The sequence below is a fragment of the Hyperolius riggenbachi genome, chromosome 11, assembly GCF_040937935.1.
Source record: "Hyperolius riggenbachi isolate aHypRig1 chromosome 11, aHypRig1.pri, whole genome shotgun sequence".
Taxonomy (NCBI): Eukaryota; Metazoa; Chordata; class Amphibia; order Anura; family Hyperoliidae; genus Hyperolius; species Hyperolius riggenbachi.
This window is the reverse complement of record NC_090656.1, coordinates 125257724-125270327: the sequence shown is the minus strand read 5'-3', so window position 1 is coordinate 125270327 and position 12604 is coordinate 125257724. Positions and strand designations below refer to the sequence as shown.

Below are 12604 nucleotides of genomic sequence, written 5' to 3'. Positions count from 1 at the left end.
ACTGAGGGCCCGTATACCTGGCTAACCCACACTGAGGGCCCATATACCTGGCTAACCTACACTGAGGGCCCATATACCTGGCTAACCTACACTGAGGGCCCAAATACCAGGCTAACCTATACTGAGGGCATGTAACCTATGCTGCAGGCACATATACCTGGCTAACGCGGGGGGGGGGGGGGGACGCGTGCTTAGCATTTGGGACGTTGGTAGATCTCCTGGCCTCGGCAAATTTTAAAGTAGCTCGCGAGCCGAAAAAGTGTGGGCACCCCTGATCTAATTGATACATTTATTATTCTGTTTTTTCCTAAAACGGTCTGATCTATTGAATAAGTAAAATAGCCAGAATAATTGATCAGACTGAGAGCAAAAAGCAAGAGTACTCTATTTACTATTGAGTTATGAAAGATTTTGCTGATCAGCAAATGTAGAGTGTAAATTGCTCTATATCTGCCTTCTCAGTGAAGCAGTGGTGCTCAGCAGAGCTCGAATATTCGAGTAGCTCGAATATTCGAGCTCTTTTTTCAGCTATTCGAGCTCGAATACCGAGCTCGAATAGCTGCAGCTATTCGAATGGGCTATTCGAGTGAACTCGAATAGCCCATTCACTATTTGAGCTATTCAAGCAAACAGCGCTATTCGAGCTCGAATACCGAGCTCGAATAGCGTCATAGCCCAGATTGATGTCCTTAGAGCCAATCAGAGGGCTCCCAGGCCCTCTGACGGCAGCCAATCACAGAGGGGGACCCTGGCCAGCCCCTACCCTATAAATAGCGGCCGCCATGTTAGGTTTTTCCGTCCTTGCCTGACTTTGTACAGAGAGAGATCTGCTCCTTTGTGCTTTGGCTTAGCAAGAGCTTTATTGTGGTCAACTACCTAGCGTTTTTGCTCACATACACCTCCTATATACACCTATATTGTTGTTAGTTAGATAGACATTGTATTTTAGTTAGTAGCTTGTGTGTTACATAGAGACAGACACAGCTGCTGCAGGCAAGCTCACAGCTTTAGGCCTCAGGGCCTTGCCTGTGTGGTCAGCTGTCCTCCTGTCCTCTGTTAGTTTATTATACCAGTGTTTCTGCTGTCCTTTACTACTGAGTGATTGTATTTTGTAGTAACTGTACTAGGACACTCACTGTCACTGTCACTGTTTGTTCATAGCTCCTGCGTGTGTGCGTGCACAGTACACACACTCTATTTCCTTCTGATTACTATTGATTATTGTAATTTCTAGTTATACTTACTAACTACTTACTACTAGGGACACTCAGTCACTGTTCATAGGCTAGCTCCTGCGCTGCGTGTGTGTGTGCGTGCACTGTCAGTACACACACTCTATTTCCTTCTGATTACTACTGATTATTGTAATTTCTAGTTGTACACTTACTACTAGGGACACTAAGTCACTGTTCATAGGCTAGCTCCTGCGTGTGTGTGTGCGTGCACTGTCAGTACACACACTCTATTTCCTTCTGATTACTACTGATTATTGTAATTTCTAGTTGTACACTTACTTACTACTTACTACTAGAGACACTCAGTCACTGTTCATAGGCTAGCTCCTGCGTGTGTGTGTGTGTGCGTGCACTCAGTACACACACACACTCTATTTCCTTGTACTTAATCTGATTACTACTGATTACTGTATTTTCTAGTTAGTGTACTAGGGGACACACTCACTGTTCACTGTTCACACTTATACTGATTACTGAATTATTGTATTTTGTATTAGTACTGTACTAGTAATCACTTAGCGATCTAATCACTTAGTGATTAGTGTCACCTCACCCACCAACCCACTCCATTAAAGTACCCCACTTTTTCACCCGCCCTTTTAAAAAACTTTTTTGTTTACGCCCAAAACATCAAAGATGTCTGGAAGTGGCAGCCAGCGCGGTTTGGGCAAGGGGAAGGGCAGCAAGGGAATCAAGAGGAGAGGGAGCAGCATTGTGGCAAGCCACGGCCGCGCCACCATGCACAGTTCCGCAGCAGCAGCAGCTGCTTCAGTGGCTAACATTCCTCCTATAGCCACTGGCCGTGGACGCCTTGGGCGCCGCCCAGCAGGAGCAACTCACGCTGCAGAGACACAGCAGCAGCAGCAGCAGCGTGTAGTACCTGCTCCTATTTTCCTCCAGCCGGGTCGGAAACGTCCCATTGAGGAAAAGGATGCAGACACTGTGGTGCAACTGATGACGGAGGATGAGCAGCCCGCCATCAGCTCTGCATCCGAGGCCTCCACCCTCACCACCACCACCACCACCCCTGTTCGCAGCAGCCGCCCAGCAGGGCCTGGGGAGGAGGCCAGTTCACCGTCACAAGTTGGCGACCTGTCACTCAGCAGTATTTTTACCCCAGGCACCATCAGGGTATTGTCTGCTGTTGTTGGCGATTTGGAGGAGGAGATGCTGATGGGCACTTTGGGGGAGGAGGGATTGGACAGCAAGACTGTGGCGACAGTCAAGCAGCCCATCCATGCATCAGGAGAGGAGTTTGGGGGGTCATCATCCCAGCAGGACATGTTTCAGGAGGGGGATGATGATGATGACACGGTGACAGACAAAGACTGGGTGCCACCAGCTCCAGGGGATGTCGTCATCAGCAGCTCTGAGGAGGAGGAGGAGGATGCGCTTGTGGGCCTTGCAAGGAGGCGCATCATTGCAAGCATTGGCAGCAGTAGGCAGGTCCCACAGCCTGCTGGTGTCTCAGGCTCAGCAGCAGCAGTAGCAGCAGCATCTGCCAGTACCACCACCAGCCGCACCCAAGCCCCCGCCCCAACCACCACAGGGAGACAGGCAGCAGCGGCTCCAGGCTGTAGGGGGTTGTTTTTGTCACCAATCTGGCGATTTTTCACCATGCCCACAGTGTACAGCAAGTACGCCACTTGCAACCACTGCCGGCGGAAGTTGAGCAAAGGTGCAGACCCCTTAAAGTTCAGCACCAGCTCGCTCATCAACCACCTTGCTGCGAAACATTTCCACCAGCATGAGGAGTTCCAGAGGCTGAAGGCATCTGGTGCTGGCAGTGGCACCACACCCATCACTGCACAGCCTTCAGCAGCAGCAGCAGCAACAGCAGCCACCCGCCCTCCTGCTCCTCCAGCAGCACCAGCAGGAGTGCGGAAACGCACTGCTCCTCCCACCTCTGCAACTCCTGCCGCCGACACTGAGGCCTGTTCTGGCAGCCAGTCCTCAGTGGCCTCCTCTGCTGTGTCCGCTGATTCCCGTGCCAGCAAAAGGCCACGCCAGAGCCTTTTGAGCGAGTCCTTCCAGGGGGTGGTTAGGGCTCTGCCTCCCAGCAGCCATCGCGTGCGGCAGCTGAACGGCTTGCTGGCACGGGCCATGTGCTCCCAACTCCTGCCGTACACGCTCGTGCAGGAGGGGAGCGACATGCGTGCGCTGCTTGCTTGTGCAGCCCCAGACTGGCACTTTTTCGCCCGCAAGGCCATTCCTGCACTGCACCGCTTTGTGATGGCCAATGTGGAGCGAGGGCTGGAGCACGCAGTTGGTGAAAGGGTCCACGTCACCATGGACTCCTGGAGCAGCCGCTTCGGGACAGGCCGCTACCTGTCCTTCACTGTCCACTGGGTCAGCTTGGTGGAAGGGGGTGAGGATGGGAGAGCAGCAGCGGGCACAGCAGCAGCAGCAACACAGTGGGTGGTGCCACCCCGCAGGGTCAGGGGACCTGCAGCAGGTTCCTCCGATCCTCTGCCATCCTCCGGCACACCTGGCCAAACCCCTCGCCTTAGCAGCAGCGTGAAGGCCCGCCACTGCCAAGCGCTGCTGCACTTGGTCAGCCTTGGGAAGACCAAACTGACGGCAACCCATGTGTTGGCCAAACTCCAGGAGCAGGAGAGGATTTGGCTGACCCCCAGAGGCCTCAGAGTCGGAGAGGTGGTGGCCGACAATGGGGCCAATCTGGTTGCCGCAATTGGCAGGGGAAACCTGACCCACATCCCCTGTCTTGCCCACGTGCTGAACCTGGTGGTGCAAAAGTTCTTGCGCACCTACCAGGGGATGGGCGAACTGCTGGAAACGGCAAGGAACGTTGTGCGTCACTTCCGGCGCTCGGCTGCAGCCTGTGCGAGCCTGGAAGACGGGCAAAAGGAGCTGGAGCTGCCACGCCATCGGCTGATCCTTGACGTTCCAACTCGCTGGAACTCCACCCTGGCGATGTTGGAGCGTCTGGTTGAACAGAAGCACGCTGTCAACCAGTACCTTGCCCTGGCCACTGTTTCCGCCGCTCAGAGAAGGGACAAGACCAGCAACATCCCGTCCATCGTCCCCGATGACGACTGGAGGCACATGCAGCAGGTGTGCTTAGTGCTGGCTCCCTTTCTGCAGGCCACTAACATGGTGAGCAGGGACCATGCTATGGTCTGCGAGTGGGTGCCCCTGGTTTGTCTGCTGAACAGGGCCCTCGATGCTTTGCTGGAACAGGGAGCGGCAGCCTTGGACCAGCAGGAGTGGCAAGCAGCTGCACAGTCCACCTCTGAGGGGGAGGAGGAAAGGACTTGGTGGAGGTCCCTGACCTCGCTGCTGATGAGGGGGATCAGCACAGCGCAGCTGAGTTGGTGCGGGGGTGGAGAGAGTATGAGGCGGAGGAGGCAGAGGAGGAGGATGAGGACAGCACTGCCGTCGATGTGCCAGCACACGTGGCCCGCCTCTTCCCAATGGCAGCACACATGCTGACTTGCCTGCGCAAGGACCCCAGGGTGATCCAGATGAAGCAGAGGGAGGACATCTGGATCAGCATGATGTTGGACCCACGCCTCAAGGGGAAGTTGAGCCAGTTCCTGCCGCCTGCAGGAGGAGACCCAGCACAACAAATAAGGAGCTTGCAGCAGGCCCTTGTTGAGCGCTTGGAGGAAGCCTTCCCCCAGCCTTCCACCCCCACTGTCCAGCCAGCACAGAGGCAGCAGCAGGTACCTGCATCCAGCAGCAAGCGCCCCACAGACCTGCTGTCTCTTAGCAACGAGCTCTACAGGACTGTAGAGGCTCCGGCAGCAGTGACTAGAGAGGAGGTGCATGCAGCAGCATCCTCCTCCGGTCACAGCCAGCGCCTGACCCGCATGGTGGCTGACTACATGGGGTCCTACAGCGGGCTTGACAGCGATGCCCCTGTTGATCCCATGGAGTATTGGGTCAAGCGCCTGGAGATCTGGAGCGAGCTGGCGCAGTACGCCCTGGAAGTGCTGTCCTGCCCCCCTTCCAGCGTGCTGTCCGAGCGCTGCTTCAGTGCAGCTGGTGGCGTGGTCACCGAGAAACGCTCACGTCTGTCTCACAAGTCTGTGGACAGACTGACGTTTCTCAAGATGAACCAGGCGTGGGTGGAAGGCGAGTTCCTGGCCCCTGTTGTCGGCTAGAGGGGGACATGAACTGGCTGCCGGAAGAACCATCGTTAATGTGCCTTACCACCCTTTACCACCTCCTGGCTCCTGCTCACTAAGCCAGCCTGGTTCACTTTGACTATTACGTCACCTGCAGCCACACATTTTACATCTACAGTGGGCTGCTGTGTACTGCCCTTCTGCTGTCTGTCTGTCTGTCTGTGTTTCCCACTGCCAGGGTACACAGATTTACCTTCTGCTGCCGCTCTGCCACCAGCTATTACGTCAAACAATAGCTATATCTGTGTAATTTGCTGTAAAAAAAAAAAAAAGTAAACCATTAAAAAAAAAAAAAAAAAAAAGGTTTAATTTTTCTGAGGTGCCCGGGTTGAAAACTGTGTTGTCCCAGTTGTGTATTGGACACGATGTGGGCTGCACGACCGCTGTCTGGGACCTCCTGTTGTGTTTATTTACAGCCCTGGTATCAACGCTAGGTACCAGGGCTATTATGTCACGCTGCCTACCTACCTGCTGCCACACTCACACTACTCCTCCATTCCTCCTGCTGCTGCTGCTGCCTGTCTGTGTTTCCCACTGCCAAGGGTACACAGATTTTACCTTCTGCTGCCACTCTGCCACCAGCTATTACGTCCAACAATAGCTACTCTCATTACTCCTCCATTCCTCCTGCTGCTGCTGCTGTCTGTCTGTGTTTTCCACTGCCAGGGTACACAGAATTACCTTCTGCTGCCACTCTGCCACCAGCTATTACGTCAAACAATAGCTATATCTGTGTAATTTGCTGTGAAAATAAAACAAAAAAAACATTAAAAAAAAAAGGTTTAATTTTTCTGAGGTGCCTGGGTTGAAAACTGTGTTGTCCCAGTTGTGTATTGGACACGATGTGGGCTGCACGACCGCTGTCTGGGACCTCCTGTTGTGTTTATTTACAGCCCTGGTATCAACGCTAGGTACCAGGGCTATTATGTCACGCTGCCTACCTACCTGCTGCCACACTCACACTACTCCTCCATTCCTCCTGCTGCTGCTGCCTGTCTGTGTTTCCCACTGCCAAGGGTACACAGATTTTACCTTCTGCTGCCACTCTGCCACCAGCTATTACGTCCAACAATAGCTACTCTCATTACTCCTCCATTCCTCCTGCTGCTGTCTGTCTGTGTTTATTTGCAGCCCTGGTATCACCGCTAGGTACCAGGGCTATTATGTCACGCTGCCTGCCTCATTGACTGCCTGCTGCCACACACTCATCCTCCTCCTCCTGCTGCTGAATTTACCTCCTGCTGTCTGTGTGTTTCCACTGCCAGGGAGCACATACAATGGTGCTTCCAACATGCGTGCGCCACCAGCTATTTATTACGCTCAAAAATAGCTGCATTTCTTTAAAAAAATATATATATAAAAGAGAAATAAGTGAAGAAGAAGAAGACGATATAGAAGAAGAAGACGATATAGAAGAAGAAGAAGAAGACGATATAGAAGAAGAAGAAGAAGAAGAAGACGATATAGAAGAAGAAGAAGACGATATAGAAGAAGAAGAAGAAGAAGACGATATAGAAGAAGAAGAAGAAGAAGAAGAAGAAGAAGAAGACGATATAGAAGAAGAAGAAGAAGAAGACAATATAGAAGAAGAAGAAGAAGGAAGAAGAAGGAAGAAGGAAGAAGAAGGAAGAAGGAGGAAGAAGAAGGAAGAAGGAGGAAGAAGGAAGAAGGAATAAGAAGAACACTACTTAACAGATTTTTGGACACAACTTCTCTTCTCTTTCCACCTTTTTTTTAAAGGAACATCCCCACATAATCACTTGCTGTTGTTACTTGGAAAAAAAGATGTTTCTTGCATCATTCACCCTCAAAACAAGTGTTGGAAGCTATTTAAGGCCAATTCGAATAGTCAGCTCGAATAATGAGCTCGAATACCGACTCGAATAGTGAGCTCGAAGTCCGAGGTCGAATCGAATAGTAAAAAATATTCGACTCGAATATTCGACCGAATTCGAATAATTTACTATTCGAATTCGACCAAACTCGAATAATAAAAAGGGGTATCCGAGCATCACTACAGTGAAGCATTACATCGAAATTATTTTGGTACTCAGGGTTTTTGGGAACCCAAATAGGGTCTATTTCTCATTAGGGAGGGTGGATACGCTCAGCAAATACTTACCGGGTGGAAAGGTTTTGTGTTATTGTTAACCAGTTGTTTTCCTTCTAGCTTCCGGAAGTGTCCTATAGGAAGATGACCAGAAGATATTAAGAAGACTGTGATATTAGATTGTGTTGTGTGTAATTCTCATTGGTTATATGGAGTAGAATCTGTATTTTTTTTTTTTTTTTAATAAACTTTTTGAATTTTACAACCTGCATTGGTGTTTGTGGAATTATCCTTCAGTTGGCGGTTTGAAACCGTTTACAAAGTGACTGTCACTCCACGCAGGTCGGGCATCCAATAGGGTTTGTGTAATGCTATCTGCAACAATCACTCACAATACAGGCCCAGTACAGGGAGCAGTAGTGGTCGGATACTAGATGATGCCAGTAGTGGTGGTGAAGGATTATTGGGTTATGTAGTCGGTGAACTACTACGACCACCAGCAGACCAGTCTCCAACCACTAACATGTGCACTGGACACAGAATTGTAAAAGTAACATGTGCACTGGACACAGAATTGCAAAATAACAATATCAATAGAGAAAAAAACAACACTTATAATGAGGCGGTATTTTGCAAGGTTCTGTAACACCACTAGTAGCAGCAGTGTGTGCACACCTGTGTAAAACAGCTAAAGTCAGTGGTGCACTATGCAAAGTCAGACACACAGAACTGCAAAATAACAATATCAATAGAGAAAATAACCCACTTATGACGAGGGGTATTAAGCAAGGTACAGTACCAATAGCAGCAGTGTGCACACCTGTGTCCACCAGCTAAAGTCAATGCACTGGACAGTCACTGGGCGCAGAGAACTGCAATATAACAATATCAAAACGGTTTTGTTCAAGGTACTGTACCAATAGCAGCAGTGTGCAAAGTGCACACCTGTGTCAGTGCACTGTGGATAGTCAGACACACAGAACTGTGATATCACAATAGCAAGAAAACCCATGTACCAGCCCACAGAAGGGCTCTTTGGGTGCTCAGGACACTGTACTAACAGCAAGAAACTCAGTGGGGACACAGAAAAGAGGCCTAACTAACACTTCCCCTAATAGCAGTACAGCTCTCTCCATACACTCCTTAAAGAACAAGCAACACCCATGTTAACCTAGAAATAAAAAACACATATATAAGTAGATAAATACTACTTCTACTTACATAACAGATGTATTGTGCTTTCCACGTAATGATTCATGTGAATTTTATAAAGGAAAATGAGAAAATCCTATTCTAGGCAGTGGCCATCTTGCCAAGCTAATGCTGACATCATATCCTCCCTGACTCTTGTTTCCTCCCCTCCCTTCTCTTGCTCATTGTGTATTCATTAGCTGCCCTCCTCCCAGAGTTTTGCAAGTTTAGAATGCAGGATTAGCATCTTTATTGTCACGATCTGCTCTGCTGGCCTTGTTTCCCTGGACATTTGGCTAGTTTCTTATGCAGCTTGCATAATGCAAGTCCGGGGGAAACAGGCCTTTTTCTGTCAGCTCGCTGCTGTGGATGGATTTGCATCCACTTGTCATGCAAATTGCTTGCTGGCTTCCTTGGAGGGTTTTGAGTATAAATGTCACTTCCTCCCAGAATTCCTTGCTCGTCATCAGGTTACTGTTTGTTAGTCTACCTTGAGCCTCATTCTGTTTGGATCATATTCTTGACATTCTAGTGAAGTTAATATTGAAGATTGCATTTGGCATTCCTATACGTGTGCTAGTATTGTACATTATTTGTATTGCCTATTCTGTCTTGTCTTGTCCTTGCGATTGCACTGTCGCCAGCGGTTGGCGGTAGTGAATCGTTCTGTCCTGTACATAGATCGCATTCGCCCTAGCGTTAGAGGCGGTGGATCTTTCTAGTCTAAATCTTGGAGTATAACCTCGGCTACGGTTGCTACTGGTTACTCCTTATGTCTGTCTCGTTGTGCGGATCGCACTCGCTCTTGCGGAAGAGCAGTGGATCCTTTCAGTCCTGTTCCTGTGTACGGGTCGCACTCGCTCTTGCGGAAGAGTAATGGATCCTATCTGACCTGTTCCTGTTGTCTGTTGGTCTGGAGCAAACGCTTGCTGTTGCCTGAGGTAAGGCAACCGATTAGCAAGCGTTTCTGTTATTTGTTTGTTTGTGTTCTCTGTGTTCATTTGTTAGTCAGGGTTGGCGCGTTTTGTCTCTGTTGCGCTTATCATGCAGAGACCGCGCCATTAACGTGTTTTGTCGCTGTTGCGCTTCTCGTGCGGCAACCGCGTTTAGCTAGTGCGTTTGTTATTTTCCTTGGCGTTCTGATTGTAGTTGTTTGCTGTGTCTTTCTTACTACACCTATGTTCTGTCTTTACCCAGTCTTGTGTCTCTGTTACAATCGCCTCTCCTGCGATTGGTGTTCTCACTCTGGCCTGTTCTGATGTGAAGTGTCTACCGTCGCTGGGCGGGGACTAGATTGGTAGACATTCACATAGTCTCTTTCTGTTCCAGTTCTCTTCTGTCTTGCTGTCTTTTTTCTGTTTGCTCTGTTCTGTCTCAAGTTGTGCAATTCCAATTTGTCATCTGCGGATGTACAGAGACTTTGTTTCTCTGTGCTCCACAGCACCACCTGCTGGTTGGAATTCCTCTCCATATATATATATATATATATATATATATATATATATATATATATATCTACTGGGTACTCTGCTTCCGTGATTGTGGAGATTCTCCTCTGCTCAGCGCACACGGCGTTCGCTGACTCTGGAAATCTACCTCAGATCATTACATTTATCACTTAATACACTCAGACCAGTTGCTGTTGAAATGTATTTTTTATGGCGACAATACCGCTTTAACACAGAACACAGGCAGACTATAAAATGGCTGCTGTGCTGGGGTTTTTATAGGGAAGGAGGTGTGGTCCAGGAGGGAGTGCTAGCTGATTGGCTGCCATGTGCTTGCTGACACTAGAGTGAGGGGTCAAAGTTTGGCCCCATGATGATGTATAGGGGGCGGGTCGAACGCACCATGTGTTTGCCTGCCAATAAGGACACTAACACACATTTTCCACCATTAAGTGTTCGCCGGCGAACAGTTTGGGCCATCTCTACTCAGGGTATATACAATAACCTCCCTGCATAGGGTAGTTTATGCAGAGAAACCCCAGTGTTTATATTTTATGCACACAAACCCCAGAACCTGATAATATAAACAAAGATACAGTATATACAAGATATACAATGCAATTTGCAGGACAAAAGGAGCAGGCAAAACAGATAGTCAAACAGGCAGAATTCAATAACCAAGACATTATGAGTAGTTGCTTTGGCAAAGAATAATCTAAAGAGCAAGCAAAAGGTCGCACACGGGAAAGATAACAGGGATACAGGGCATCAAACAACAGGAACTGATACCAGGAACAGGGAACTCAGGCTAGGATGGCCAGGACACTGGAACAATGAACTAGCAATGGGTGAATGTTCAGGTTAGGCTAAATACTCATGCTGGAAGATCAGGTGACAGTCCAGGCAGTGGCGTTCCTAGGGAATTTGACACCCGGTGCAGATTATTTAAAAAAAAAAAAACCAACTCCCCCCCCCCCCCCCTCCCCCAAAAAAGCCACATTTTTTATTTTTTTTATGGGCTGATGTGTTGGGGCGCCGGGCGTGACGCTGCAAATGTTGGGGGAGAAGGAGTCATCAGAATGTGAACAGAGCTAACTGTTATGATAATCTGTACTCTATACAGTGCTGCAGAAGATGTCAGTGCTATATAAAGACACAATAATTATATGGTAGGACATTAGACTATGACTATGGTACAATTAGATTGTGAGATTCTCTGACGATGGTTAGAAAAGGGGGACATATACGAAAAAGGGGGATGCATAGGAGAAGGGGGGGGGGGATAAAAACCTAGAGGCACAAGACAGAGATCCTGGTGGGAGAGGAGAAATGGCAGGAAGACCTCTTACCAGGACTGCAGACATCACCAGTGCTGTTTGGCAAGGGACATGCTGTTACAATAAGCCACTAAAATCAGAAGAGATGAAAGTGTCATGGGGAAGGAAACAGGGTGGGAATTGGAAGCTGGAAAAAGAGATAAGATTACATGTGATCAAGCTAATCTAAATTTCCTGGAGCTTGCTTCTCTGCTCACTAAAGAAGTCGGCTGTCAGCACCTGTATTATTGATTAATTACTGTAACAAGCTGAGCAGGTGCTGTTGACCCTGTCACCAGTGGTTGGCATGGGCTCTCCCAAGGCGTGGAGTCTATGTGGCTACGGGTTTTCACCAGAGCATCCCACAAGGGATGATGGGCCGCTACCCCTAGTGGGCAATGGACTACTTTGCTGCCTGGTAGCCACAGGTCACGACCCACGGGATTGCCCCACCGGAGACAAGAGAGAACAGTTGACGCTGCGTTTTGGAGATAGTGGATATCGCGGTACAGAATCGGTAGGCAGAAGAGTAGTCAGACAATCCGGGTTTAGGGCAGGCAGAGTTCAATCATAAGTGGTAAATAAGGCAAAGGTTGAGGCAGGCGGAGTACAATCAGGAACAAGATAACAGGCAATAGGTCTGTGTAGGCAGCAATCAGGCGGAAACAGGAACAGGCTAAGGTCGGCAATAGAGATGGCCCGAACCTCCGATTTTCGGTTTGCGAACTGGGTTTGCGAACTTCCACAAAAGTCTGGTTCGCCCGAAGTTTCGCCAACCACAATAGACTTTAATGGGGAGGCGAACTTTGAAAACTAGAAACACTTATGCAGGCCACAAAAGTGATGGAAAAGATGTTTCTAACATCTGAGTTTTTGCATGGATGAGTGGGATTGACGCCAAAAGTCCCGGGGAAAAATCTGGATTTGACGCATAGCAGCGTTTTAAGGGCAGAAATCACATTGAATGCTAAATTGCAGGCCTAAAGTGCTTTAAAACATCTTGCATGTGTATACATCAATCAGGGAGTGTAATTAGAGTACTGCTTCACACTGACACACCAAACTCACTGTTTGTGTTGTGACGGCCGTGCTAGACTGTTGCGCACCATGGCGAGAATGCTTTTCCTCAGTGATATCAGGTAATGTCTGACTGCCTTATCAACTTTCGATGGTTCTTTCTCTACCAATGTTAAAGCTTACATCTATTTTTTTT

At 48.8% G+C, this 12604-nt stretch overlaps 1 protein-coding gene across 1 annotated transcript in view; it reads right to left on the bottom strand.

The window, feature by feature from the left end:
- CHID1 (chitinase domain containing 1) overlaps positions 1-7550 on the bottom strand; it is an 896926-nt gene extending 889376 nt beyond the window's left edge. Inside the window, exon 1 of the mRNA XM_068261168.1 lies at positions 7509-7550. The gene's annotated coding sequence lies outside the window, so the exon portion shown is untranslated. The remainder of the gene's footprint in view (positions 1-7508) is intronic.
- Between the last annotated feature and the right edge of the window lie 5054 nt (positions 7551-12604).